General features: G+C 34.6%; 1 long non-coding RNA gene across 2 annotated transcripts in view; it reads right to left on the bottom strand.

Moving 5' to 3' along the window:
- LOC106729610 overlaps window positions 1-13,903 on the bottom strand; it is a 458,398-nt gene that overhangs the window by 235,111 nt on the left and 209,384 nt on the right. For both annotated transcript variants that reach the window (XR_004320598.1, XR_004320599.1), the window contains one exon: window positions 9,291-9,455. This is a non-coding gene — a long non-coding RNA (uncharacterized LOC106729610). The remainder of the gene's footprint in view (window positions 1-9,290; window positions 9,456-13,903) is intronic.

The raw sequence follows: 13,903 nt of genomic DNA, 5'->3' as shown, positions 1-13,903 counted from the left end.
CTATTATATGATTACCACACTGTGTTTTTAAATGTGGGTTTGTGATTATTTGAGTAATGTCTGTCTTTCCTATGGGAATGTTAAGTACCTTGATCTCAAGGCCCATGTCTGGTTTTGCTTACCATTATGGTCATAATTTCAAAACACTTCTAAGAGCAATCCCAAGAACATAGACAGGTACTCAAAAAAGATTTGTGCAGTGAATGATAGGTTTCAAAAAGGAAAAATACATTCCTAGAAAAAAGAGTGAGAAATCAATAATGTTTACCGAGTAGTAATATGTGATAAGAACATGCTAAACACTTTGATGGCTCAGCTTATTTAATGTTTTAAATGACCCAATGAAAATAGTAGTTACATTATATAAATGAAAAAACTGAGGATACATGGAGAGGATAAACACATTTTCCAAGGTCTCACACTTATCTTGTCTTTATCTAATTTTCTGGTATTTTGTTCATCGTCAATTTTCGCTTTAATTTTTTAAAGAATATTGCATTGAACTATTATTTTTCTTGGTAAATGTGTCTTTGATGCCTCCTTACATTGTGCATCTAAGACAAGGGCCTCAACATGCCTTGCTTACCCTATCCTAGTCTGGCTTGCACAAATATAGAGTTTGGTCAAAATGTTTATTTGAAAAGTAAGCTATAGATGGAATTAAGCAGTAGAAATCGGTTTCTCAGAGAGACAATAGGAGAAACCAGTACTTTTCACCTGGATCAGAAGGATGAGAATGGGTTTAAACACAGACTCCATCACTCAATAAGGTGATGACGAGTGATCTGAAGGAGCAATGACAGATGATTCTCTCCCACAGCAAGGGCAGAAGAAGAGAGAAAGCCTTCCAGACTTTTCTATGCAAACATAAAAAAATGGTTATGTTTGGCACAAACATCACTTCCACCATATTCTAGTGGTTAAAGCAAGTCACAAGGCTAGCCTGGATTCAAGAGGAGGGCAAATATACTCCACTTCTTGTTGAGAGGAGTTGCAAAGTCACGTGGCCAGAGGTGTACACCTCAGGTAGGAGAATGGCTCTTACCATTTGTTGCCAATAATCTACTCTAAGCAGCAACGTTAATGCCATCTTAACATTAATTACTAGCACTGAGTTTTTCATTTGTAAATCTTTGGCAATGTGATTGGCAAATAATGTGTATGTTGCTGTTTTATTTCGCTTGTTGATGTTTAAAGATGAACCTCATTTTGTTAACTGTGTAAACCACATTCCACAACATTCTGAATGCCTTCAGGAGAGAAGGGATGCTTCTCAAATAGGAGACACTCTAGTTTTTGTTTGTTTGCTTTTGTTTTTCTTGATAGAAGAAAAGTTTGCAACAATCTCTGTTCCTCTGCTTATTTAATACATTTAGATCAGTTTACTCTTGGAGACATGTGGTTACTTGGTTTGGGCACATTGTGTTAGGAAAGGCCATGGGCAGGGCAGAAATGACGAGATACCAAGTAGAGAAAATCTGCTGAAGCCCTCTCTATTAAAAATATATCCTCTTAGCAACACTTAATGTCTCCAAGGGTGAGTAAAAATATTGTAGAACCACCCGGGAATGAACTAAACAAATTATCTTCTGGTTGTAACCTCCTGGACACAATTTTCCTGTCCACATCCAAAGTAAAAGAATGAATCAGGGAAACAAGTTCTTTAGTTTACTGCCTCAAACAAGGTTTCATTAATAATGGAAATTGTTATAGAAAAAATTTTTTCCCCAAGTATTGTTTATATGCCTGTTTAAATTCAAATTTGAGCCAACAGCTCGGGAAGTAAGAATATTTGAAGTACATGGCAAAAATCTCATATGCTGAAGCCTGATTTATTCAGAAGGGTAAATGCTGAATTATACACCCCCCACTTACTTCAAATTGAACTGCCCACATCCTTGTAGGGCTGCCCACAAGGTGTCTAATGAGTTATATGCCAGCGCTCATTTAACAAGAAAAGAAACCAAATAGAGCGTAACTGAAACCTGGGTACATTTTGTTTTTGTTTTGTTTCGGAGAGCTGTCAGATATTTCAGTCCAGTCTTAAAGTTGTTGCTTCCCTTTATTGCAAGTCGACTTCAGAATTTTAGTTACCTCTTGCTACAAAAGGTTTCAGTTTACAGGGTGGCAGGAAGAATGAAGATCGATGGTTGCTGGGTCTGGTTGGTCATCCCAATTTGTACTGCAATCTAGGTGCTGCAGTCTCTGAGATTTGAGTTAAAATGTGTGCCTTGCAGCTTTAGAAGAAAGATGTGGTCTGCATACAGCTGTAGATCAACGCTGCCAGTTTATTCACATCCATCACGCCCGGTGAGCATGGGCATTTCACAGGATAGAGAAAGGAAAAGAAAAGAAAAGGACAGAGATAAGAGATGGAAAGAAGACAGAAAGGGAGGGAAGGAGGAAGAAAGAAAGGAAAGAAGGAAGGGAGGAAGTATGGAGGGTGGGACACAGAGAGGTGATCTTTTTTATTTTCCTAAAATAGCACAGTTACAACTAAATCTTTCAAATTATGTTTCCTTCACAGAAAACAGCATCAGTTGAACATAAAAATAGTATTATTTTTTAATAAAAACACTGATTAGTAAAAATCTAATAATAACTAAGTTCCAATGCATACTGAAAAAAGTATTTTCACTGGCATATACTTCTAATTAATCCAAATGAGTTGCTTTTTAAAAATCTTAGCTTGAGACATTACCTTCCTGATTTATCCTGTAAAGTGACTGACAATATTGCAATTTTGAAATATTTATACTTGAAGAATCACATATGATTCATAATTTACAATTTTTCTCCAAATAATCACACTAAATTTGTAATGAAAACCAAGCACCCTTCCTATTTCATGAATTTGAAAATTGAGCAACACAATGGGTTAGAAGTTCTAATTTTATAGTGCAACCACATTCAACTTTCAGTGATTCAGTTTCCTGCTTAACCTTTGAGACAAGTCATATAACATGCAACTTAACAAGTGTGATTGTTTTTAATTGCTTGTTTTCTTATCCTATGAAACCCTAAGGAAAGGTAATAAGAAATAACATGTTTCTTTGTAGTGAAGGAAAAATAGCTACAGTTCATTTTACAAATATAAAAGGACTTCCTTGGGAAGTTTCGCCAGAAGCATCAGGCCTAACTCAGTGCAGAGTTTGGGTTGTGAATCACAGAACAGTTCTAGCTTGACTGGTATCATGTGCATATTTGAACTGGGGGTACCTACTGAGGTGAGAATAGAGTTTTCAGGTCAGAATTTTTCCTGCTTAGCATATTTTTGTTTGTTTACTTGTTTCTTCAAGACAAATAATTGCAAAGAATATATTTCCTTTTAGGTTTGGGATGGATTTAGTTCAGTTAGTGAAACTAAATGCTGAAGTAATAAGCTAATATGATCTTCTAGAAAGAAGTAGGTATGTCATGTTTATTTTGTTTAAACAATTGGAGCAGATTTTATATATTATACACAGACTAATTTTTTAGATGGGAAAAATTTAGTTTTTGCATACATGAGGTTAGACTTAATGCATTTACTTAATGAAGATTAATGGTCTGTGTTTAAATTATGTAACTAGGAAAGTTACTCTTTCCTCTAAACAACCTAAGACCATTCCCTTTGGCTCTATCCAAAGCATAGATTATGCTCTGATGGTAAAGAAGAAAGGTCATAAGAGAAGTAAAATGGTAAGTGAAGAGTCAAATCCAGATGAAATCCAGATGAAAAAAGTCTTCCTTCCCTCTTCATTCATTTTCGAAGGAGAGAAACATTTATGCTTATTATATATACATAAAAAAATCATTCTTTCAGATACTATCACAGTTACCTTTCCCATTCCAGAGATAAGGATAGTTAGGCTCATAGAGAAACAGCAGATATCTTTGATAAAGTGTTGTAGGTAGTGATCAATAATGGCGATTTGTGCTTAAGTAAACATCACAGCCATTAGCTTAGAAATATTTGCAACAGCCAATATTTTGCTCATTCAGTCATTATTACACATTTCCTATCCCCAAGGAATCAGTTTAATCATATGGTAAGATGATCCTAAGAGCTAGTTTAAGACCTTTAGAGACCCTAAATATTGTAAAGAGAATGCACCTGATATAGTCAAACCATGACCCCTACTAAACAGTTTAATTAATATTAGGAATTGCAATGTTTCTGATTTTTCCCATAGAGATTTTGATTTCTTTAAAAAAATACTATACATAATATTATTTTCAAAGAAAATTTGGTGTTTTGGTTGCTGGGCTCTAAACACAATGCTGACCTGCCTCTTAGGTATTTCAGAGTGACAGTGTTTCACACGTCAACACTGCTGTAGCACCAGACTTTCACATTCAATCTCTGTTTCCTTTCTCCCCATCTTCTTGAGTAATTAGGAATCATTTTAATAGTAACATTTGAATTACCTAATATAGTCTTTAAACAACAGCCCAAATAAAGAAAAAAAATGTTCCCCTTAAATGGAACTGTCAGTTTTGCTGAGCATTCAGAATAGCTGAGTATATGGTGCAACTCTGAATTAGGTCTTTAGTTTTCATTAAAGCATTACATTGAATAAGTTAAATATATCTGCTCCTAATTTAAAATGGTAATGAGAAGCTGAAAATAAAAGACAGTGCAATAAGGAATATCAGCGACATGCACGTCAAATTTAATAAAAGGATTCTTTATCCTTGCTTTAGCTTTGGTTTTATTCTTTTGACCCAAAAGAACATTGAAATCTTGAAATAAAAGAGAAGACTATAAAATGAAGTGTAATGACTTCAGAGATAAATGTATTGGTTTATTACTTGGTATTGAAATATAGAATCTCTTAGAAAACCAAATTTCAAAACCTATTAAAAAGACATAATTAATAATTCTACCAAAAATAATTTCTTTTGCCATTATTGTTATAATTACTATATGAAGATATGCTTTAATCAAATCACTTTGATCAAGAATTTAACTGATGGCCTTCTTGAAGTATTTTTACAACTTTATATATTTCACCGTATGATAAGTGATGTTTGTTTCTACATTTGGACAGTATCAGCTAATATAAAATGGCTTACCCAAGACATATGACAAAGTGAAAGGCATTACTTGCAAATTTCCTCAAAAGACAACCCCTTCATGATGTATTATGGTCTTCTGTCTTAAAAATAATCACTACCATATAATTTTTACCTATTTCAGAGCTAACTGCATTGGAAGACAATGGTGTAATATAGGAAAAAGGAAGTTAGTTATAGTTTGATACGCCAGTTTCTTCTGACTGACAAAAACCCTTAAATGATCAGAGCTGGGGCATAGGTAGGTGGATTATACGGCCACAAGAGGGCAGCAGATGGTCTGAAACTAATGAACTGAACTGACGTGTGGAACGCTTACAGTAGTGAAGGTTTTTCAGTCTAGAAAGGGTAGTTTCTAACATCAATATGAAAATGGAAGGGAGGAAGAGAGGAAGGGAGGAGGGCAGGAAGAATGGGAGGGAGAGAGGAAGGGTAGGAGGGAGGAAGATCTGCCAAGAGAGACAAAAAAGGAACAAAGATTCTTTTTAACAGGTTGATTGGTTTGTTTTCATTTGCTTGTTTTTGAGATAGGGAATGGGGAAGGGGTGTATTACCAACAGCTAAACTGCTGCTCTACTGCCCGAGGCCAAAATACATAGAAACTCCTGGTTTTGCCCAAATCTATCTCCAAAAGGTGCAATTATTGGTAAACCTTCCCACTACAAAAAAAAAAAAAAAAAAAAAGTAGCTTTTAGCTGTAGTTTGTTCTTCTCACAAACCATTTTTTCTCTCTTGAATAATTAATCTCCATCAAAATATGGGTTTCTGAAAATCAAAGAGCATAAGCTGCCTGGTTCTGCCCCATGCCTCCACAGTCCTAATCCAGGAGCCAGAAATTTCTCTTTCCTAAATTTTATGCTTTTCTTTCATCATTTTCAATTATTTCTTGCCACAGGCTATGTGTCTTAGCTGTGGTCACGATACCACTAGGGAATTCAAGTCTGTATGTTAATCATCCTCTCAGTTCCAGTTCTTCCAAAGACCACAAGAACACAAAAAAGATATAACTTACTATTATACAATTAATCCACCATTGAACCACCTTATCTGGTTTACTAGGTTTTGCCTCAGTAATACTGAATTAGATTTAAATCATATGCAGGCTTAGATGGGTATATACCATTGCATATAGCGAATGGAGACTCCTGCAGCTCTCTTCAGGGGAGGTACCACCATTCATCATTACATCTGGCACATCCTCATTAAATAGGTACTATATAAATACATTCTTGGGAAGTCACACAAGAAGCATCAGTCCCAAATCATAGTTCGGATTATAAATCACAAAACAGCTTTAGCTCTCCAGTTCTTTTTACAATTACATCAGACATCCAACTTTTATTACAATTTGGAATAGTAAATATTTGCCCAGGTCTCAATCTGGGCTCAAAAGTCCAGGAAGAAAGAAAGAAAAGTAAGAAGATGTGTCTTAATTATACTGACTGATTATATACCAATACACAACAACATGCATTTGGAATATTTTCAACTGATCTGCTTCTTCACTTAGTCATTTACAAAACCTTAAAAAGAGACATAAGATTATGGCAAATATGGTTTTGCTCCCTCTTGTTTGCACCTGTTTTCTATCAGATAGTCTTGACTGAGCAGGAAAACGACGAAAGAATAGAGACCGAAGTGGTAAAAGGGTTTAAGAAGAAACTATGTAATACATAAAACTATAAATAAATAGCCTATAGTTCACTTTAAGGGGAGAGCAATGCTGTGTTCAAGTTAGAACACTTGCTAACTTGGAGAAAAATAATGAACACATTATATGCCAAGTATTCCTCTAAGTACTTTACACATATTACTCATTTTAGTCATGAAGCATCCCCATAATTTGATCTTATTATTACCACATTAGTTTTACAATTGAAGAAAACAGGGCAGGGAGTGTCGAGTCACTTGCCTAAAGTTATGCAACTAGGAAGTAAAAAGCCTTACTGCAAAGCCAGCCTTTATAAGTTTTGGCCTCCCAGGTAGGAAGCTTGAGGAGAACACTCAGCTGCTTTGATGACAGTGATGCCTTATTTTCTCCCTTTAAATTAGGAGAATAGTAAGTTTAGCAAAAATAATTAGAGGTTACTAGAATGACTGAGGATAGTTGCCTGAACCACAGAAATAGGGGTTATGTGTTTTGCATTGTAGTTTGAGAAATTAGCACACAAAGCGCTAATATAACTTCTCAATCCTATCTTAGACTTCTCATGTGTTTTCAAAATTTCCTATAATTTTTCTTTAGTATTTTGCCTGTGCTGTGTTTCTAGCCAAAAATTCTTAAAACGATGCAAAAATCTGGACAGAGAATCAGTATAAACACACACAGGTTCTAGAACAAGTTTTTTCACCCTACAGACCAACTTGTCAAACTCTGTCATTTCACATTTGGTTCCCTGAGTGCCTAACCTGTCCTCTGATATAGCTCCATTCAACAGCTGGTCCTCTTGGGTGATGGCTCTGGAAGAACTGTTCCCATGTCACAATTTCTAGCATGTCTAGCTGATCCAGCTCTTTGAAAGATACTGTCCCCATAGTAGAAATAAAGCTTTTCAGAGTGATTTTGTGTTTGCCTGTGTGTATATGTGTGTGCGTGCATGTGATTCTTATTAGAGAGTGGGTTGGCCTATTTCTGTTAGTAATGCTGCCTTACTTGAGATCAAAATGACTCCGAATTTCCAAATCATTGTCCACTGGCCCTTTGCTCTGGCATCGCACACTTAGTTAAACAAGAAATCCAGTAGCTTCTACTCTGCAGTCTCAGTCAGCTCAGGCCGCTACCATACGTTACCATAGATTGGGTGACTTAAACAACAAGCATTTATTTCTTACAGTTCTGGAGACTAGAAAGTCCAAGATCAAGGTGCCCACAAATTTGGTGTCTAGGGAGGGTCCTCTTCCTGATTGGTAGACAGCAGCTTTCTTCTTATACCCTCACATAGTAGAGAGAGAGAAATAATCTCTCTCTCATGTCTGTTCTTGTAAGGTCACTAATCTAATCCATGAGGGCTCCATCTTTGTGACCTAATTATCTCCCAAAGGTCTCACCTCCAAATACCATCACATTAGGGATTAGGGCTCCAATACAGCAATTTTAGTAGGATACAAACATTCAGATGGTAGCACCAAGTAAAGTATGTGTGTACATAAATATATATTCCCATCTTCTCTTTCTTATTACTGTTATCATTATAGTGTAGATTCATTTTATTCTTCTCAGCTGTTAAATGAACTCATAACTTATTTCCAACCTCAGGCCCTCTCCACTCTAATCCATCTTCCAGATGGCTGTCAAGAGGAATTTTCCTCAGCATGACTCTGCATGTTACTTTCCTCCTCAAAAATCTTCAGTGATTACCGTTTTTTACCAAATCAGTGTGGACACATGGCAAGGTGATTAGGGCTCTCTGGAGTGTGACCTCTAAATAGCACTCTCTGAAGAGGCAAAAAGGAATTTAAGAATATCTGAGCTATGCACTGGACACCAAACAATTGTGTCCCTCATTTCCCTCATTTATAAAAGTGTCCTTTCAGCCAAGATGTCAATTAAAACCCTGCCATCATTAGGATTCTGTTCAGTCTACCTTCTAAAGGTTTTTTCTCCTGCTTCTGTATCTCTACAAAAAAAACTTTGCATTCTCCATGTTTACGTCTTAGCTCCTGTTTTAGTCATTTTGGGCTACAATAAATACCATAAACAATACACATTTATTTCTCACAATTCTGGAAGCCAGGAAGTCTTAAGATCAAGGCACTAGCACACTTGTTGTCTGGTGAGAGCCCACTTCCTAGTTTGTAGATGGCCACCTCCTCACTGTATCCTTGTATGGTCAAAGGAGAAAGAGCTCTCATGTCTCTTGCTCTCAAGTGTCTCTCCTTATTAAGGGCACTAATCCCATTATGACAACTCTAATGACCTAATTGCATCCAAAAGGTCCCATCTCCAAATATCATCATATTGGAGATTAAGATTTCAACATATGAATCTGCGGGCACACAATGTTCAGTCTATAGCAGCAACTCTACTCAAATTAAGCCTCAAGTGGGCAGAAACCATATTTCTTTCATCCTTTTATTGCTCTAGGACGTTGTCTTTACAGATTTTCAATAAATTGAATGATTTACTAAATTATAGGATATGAAAATCAAATAATATGAGATTTAAATTTCTGATAAATATTTCAAATGAAATTAATATACCTTAAGGAAGTTCCAGAAGAAAGCTTACCTACCTCTCAAGTGATGATTCACTGAAATCCAGAGTTCTGAAGGTTCAATGGCAGCTTACAGAGAGGGAAGGAAATTTCTATGTGACTTGATCTGTTTCCTCAAAAGAACTTCTCTGGATCAAATGAAAACTCTGAAGAAATGGTACTGAATATATCCATCAATAAGACCTTGAAAAGAAATATTTATAAGAGTCAAATTTATTTCTTAGAATATTAAAGAGAACTCCTTATGATAATTACATTTTAAAACAAAAGTAATGACATTTATTAAAGCACATATGTTTAATTTTTTAAATAAACTGATAAAAACATAATCTTTAAAGAATTTAGGGGAAAAACAGATGCTTTGACCTCTGTAATAGAGAAGAAATGTATATTAAAAATTATTTAGATATGTTATGTAATAAACATATGTCACTGTTCATCTTCTAACAGTAGAAATAACTGTTGATCCCAACTTTTGGAAATAATACCTTAATTCATAATTTGTGAGAGTTAACAAAAACGAATCTTGGAAACGTTTCTGTTTCTCACTTGCCTTCGCAAAGGAATAAAAAAGTTAAACATTAAATTTAACAATAACCAATCAAAAATAGAACAACTCAGGCTTCACTAAACTGTATCAAAAATAGCATCTAATTCTAGGAGAAAAGTAACATCTTGGATAAGAAAATACATAGACACACAGTCCAAGACAATTTCTTCACAATATCACAATGTAATATTCATCTTTTTGCCTTTGAGACTTCTCCTACCTCCAAACTTTTTCCTAACATTCCATCCCTCTTTATTAGCCATGGCTTTCCCCAGGGCCTCACGAAAATGCAAAAAAAGAGATAGAGACCACTTTGACTTATTATGTCTTCCAAAATCACTCAGGCTTATGATGTCTTCCAGCATCACAGAAGAATAAATAATCTAAATTCAAAGGCATATCTTTGATAGCTTTATGCAAAAAGACTTTAAAATTCTTTACCCAACAAGTTTAACTTCTCTCATCATAAAAATATTTTCAGATATATGGAATTATAATAAGTCTGATGATCCTGCCCAAAAAATGCAACAAAGGCACTCTGGACAATTTAATGGTGTATTAGAGCTCTTTGCTGTTTGCCCAGGTTATGCTAGCCATCCTTTAAGTCATACACTTATCGTTCAACCAAATATATTTCCAGAACTCCAGATGAACCCAACCCAACCCTATGCAGTGCTCTGTGGATACACTGATATAAAAACATAACCCCCTTGTTCCTAACCCTATAATTTAATTGACTTATGTTCCTTGAAAAAGTCTGTATCATAACATCCTTGCTGTTTTACCCCAGTATCCTTACAACTAAAAGCATGTACCTTCAGGATAGCAATAATGTGTTTCCTATGAAAAACAGGCATGCAGCAATAGGCTGAGATATGGATTTCAAATCCAATATCCTGGACCTGTCACACAAAACCTGAATGTCACTTTGTATTAAACTGTTCTTATGTGAATGTCAACTCACTTGTTTAAATTAGAAAACCGTTTTTATATGTAAAGTAGTATAAACTTTGAAAGTAGACTGTTATAAGTTAAAAATGCATATTATAAACTATAGAGCAACTTCTAAAAATTGTAAAAAGAGATATAGTAAACAAACCAATCAGTGAATTAGAATGGGAAAACCAAAAATTCCTAAATTAATGCAAAATAAGGCAGGAAAAAAGAAGTAAAAAAACAGATGGGAAAAAAATTTTGAACACATAGCATAGTATAGATATGAATCTAACAAATTTGATACTGCCATTAAATGTAAATGATCTAAGTACCCCAATTAAAGGTAAGCAACTGACACACTGAGTAAAGAAGCAAGACCTATTTGCTCTCTATGAGGAAACTATTTTTAATCCAAAGAAATAGTTGAAAAGTAAAATCTGAAAAAGAGATAAATCTGGAAGACATTAATCATAAAAAGTTGGAGGGGTTCTTTAAATATCAGGGAAAGTAGATTTCAAAACAAGGGGTATTAAAAGGGATAAAAAAGGATAACTCATAATGATTGAAGGGGCAACTCACTAAGAGAACATAAAAGTTCTAAGTGTGTATGTACCCAGCAACAAATCATTAAAATACTTGAAGCAAAAAAGAACAGAACTAAAAAGGAGAAATAAACATTCACACTGCAATTGGAGACCATAACACTCTTGACAGAAAATAAGGAACAATACACAAGACTTAAACAATCCGCCTACAACTTGATCCAATTGATATTATAGAATACTTTACATCACCAGGTTACACATTAGTTCCAAGAACACATGAAACATTCATAAAGATAGACCATAAAACAAATTTCAATAAATTTAAAAAGACTGAAGTCATAAGAGCATATTTTCTGACCAAACTGAAATAGAAGTGGGTAACAGAATAATATACAGAAAATCCATAGTATCTGAATACTTTAAAACACAAGTCTAAAGAACTTTTGGTTCAAAGAAGAAATTGCAAAAGAAGTGAGAAAATATTTTGTACCGAATGAAAATGAAAACACAGTATCTCAGAATGTGTGGGTTGATACTGAAGCACTGTGTATAGGGAAAATGTCATTAATTTTAAAGGCTCAGATCAGAGAAAAGGGGTCTCACATCATTGATCTAAATTTTCACATGAATAAACTAAAAAGCACAAACTGAATACATGGTAAGCAAAAGGCAGAAAAAGTCCCGAAGATATAAGGGGAAGTAAATATACAAGAAAACAGATAAAGAATGTTTCCAATGTAACCTTGCAAAGACCAATAACATCGGTAAATCTCTTGCTAGATTTATCAAAACACACACACAGACACACACAGACACACACACACACACATGCACACACACACACATATAGGAAAAGAGAGAAGACAAAAATAGCAACATTGAAAAATGGAAGATAGGATATTACACATGTTACAGATATTAAAAGGATAATAAAAATACATGAAAAATGTGTCAATAAATCTAAAAACTCAGATAAACTAATTCCTTAAAAGACATACTGCCAAACTGATTTAGAAAGAAACTGAAAATCTGAGTATCCCTAAATCTGTTAAAGAAACTGAATTTTAATTAGAAACTTTCCCACAAAGAAAATGCAAGGCCAGGCTGTCTGTACTCATCAATTTCATCAAATATTTTAAAAATAATTAATCTTCCACAAACTCTATTAGATAATTGAGAGAGATTCAGTGAAGTTTATATAGAAAGCATGACCTTAATATCAAAATCAAAGACATTACAAGAAAATAAAACTTTCCCATCAATGCCTTCACAGATACCGAAGTAAAAAGCCCTCACAAAATATTAGCAAAAGAAAACCAGCAACATGTAAAAAGAGTATTACATCATGAGGTTTATTTCAAGAATTTAAGTTTGGTTTAAGAGTAAAATTTTCATTCAAGAACTCATAAATGATGTTGCAAGTGGCAGAATCTCCCTCTTTTTTAACACTGAATGACATTCCATTCTATGCATATACCACACTTTCTTATCCACTGATCTGTTGATGGACACTTGGGTTGTTTTCACATTTTGGCTCTTGTGAATAGTGTTACAATGAACATGAGAGCACAGATATTTCTTGGAGATCCCGATTTCAGTTATTTTGGAAATACGCCCAGAGTGGGATTGCTAGAACATATGGTAGTTCTATTTTTAATTTTTTGAGGACCCTCCATACTGTTTCCCAAGATTGCTGCACCGCTTTACATTCCCACCAACAGTGGACAAAGGTTTCAATTTCTGTACAACCTCACTAACACTTCTCATGCTAAGTGAAATAAACTAGTCAAAGTAGGATAAATACTGCTTGATTCTATTTATATGAGGTATCTAAAATAGTCAAAGTCATAGAAGCAGAGAATACGATGTGGTACCAGAGGCTGGGGGATGAGAGAAATGGGGAGATGTTATTCAGTGAGTATAAAGTTTCAGTTATGCCAGATAAATTTTAGAGATGTGCCTAGAGTTAACAATACAAATGCATTTCAGAATTTTTAAAAGCATAGCTTTCATGTTGTCTCCTTACCCTTCTTCCCACAAAAATGAGACACAAGGCAACTCTGAGAGGTGTTAGGCATGTCTATTACCTTGATTGTGCGAATGGTATCACAAGTGTTTGCATATGTCCAAACTCACCAAATTGTTGTACGCATTAAATATGTGCAGTTCTCTGTACATCAATTATACCCCAATAAGGCTGTTAAAAACAATAATAAGACCTATCTCAAAAACTGCTATAAGAATTCAATGAGATAATGTTTGTTCCATGCTCAGCACAACATCTGGCATAGGATAATCAAAAATCATACAGTAGAATAAAATGCCTAAAATACTTTTAATAAAAGAAGAACTAAATGTGAGTTAAGCCAGTTTGCAGAATATGGGGTTAACATACAAAAGTGATTATATTTCTATATCCTAGAAAAATAGATCAAGATTAAAGTAATCACATTTACAACATCATCCAAAACCATAAAATATTATGAATAAATTAGCTATGTTTTGTATGAACTGCACACTGAAAACTGTAAAAGATTGTTGAGAAAAATTTAAGATCTAAGTAAGTGGAGAGATACACCATGTGGATGAATCAGAATACT

Source organism: Camelus ferus, chromosome 6, assembly GCF_009834535.1.
Source record: "Camelus ferus isolate YT-003-E chromosome 6, BCGSAC_Cfer_1.0, whole genome shotgun sequence".
Lineage (NCBI taxonomy): Eukaryota > Metazoa > Chordata > Mammalia > Artiodactyla > Camelidae > Camelus > Camelus ferus.
Note: the sequence above shows the minus strand (reverse complement) of the source record. Positions and strands in the feature narration are given on the sequence as shown.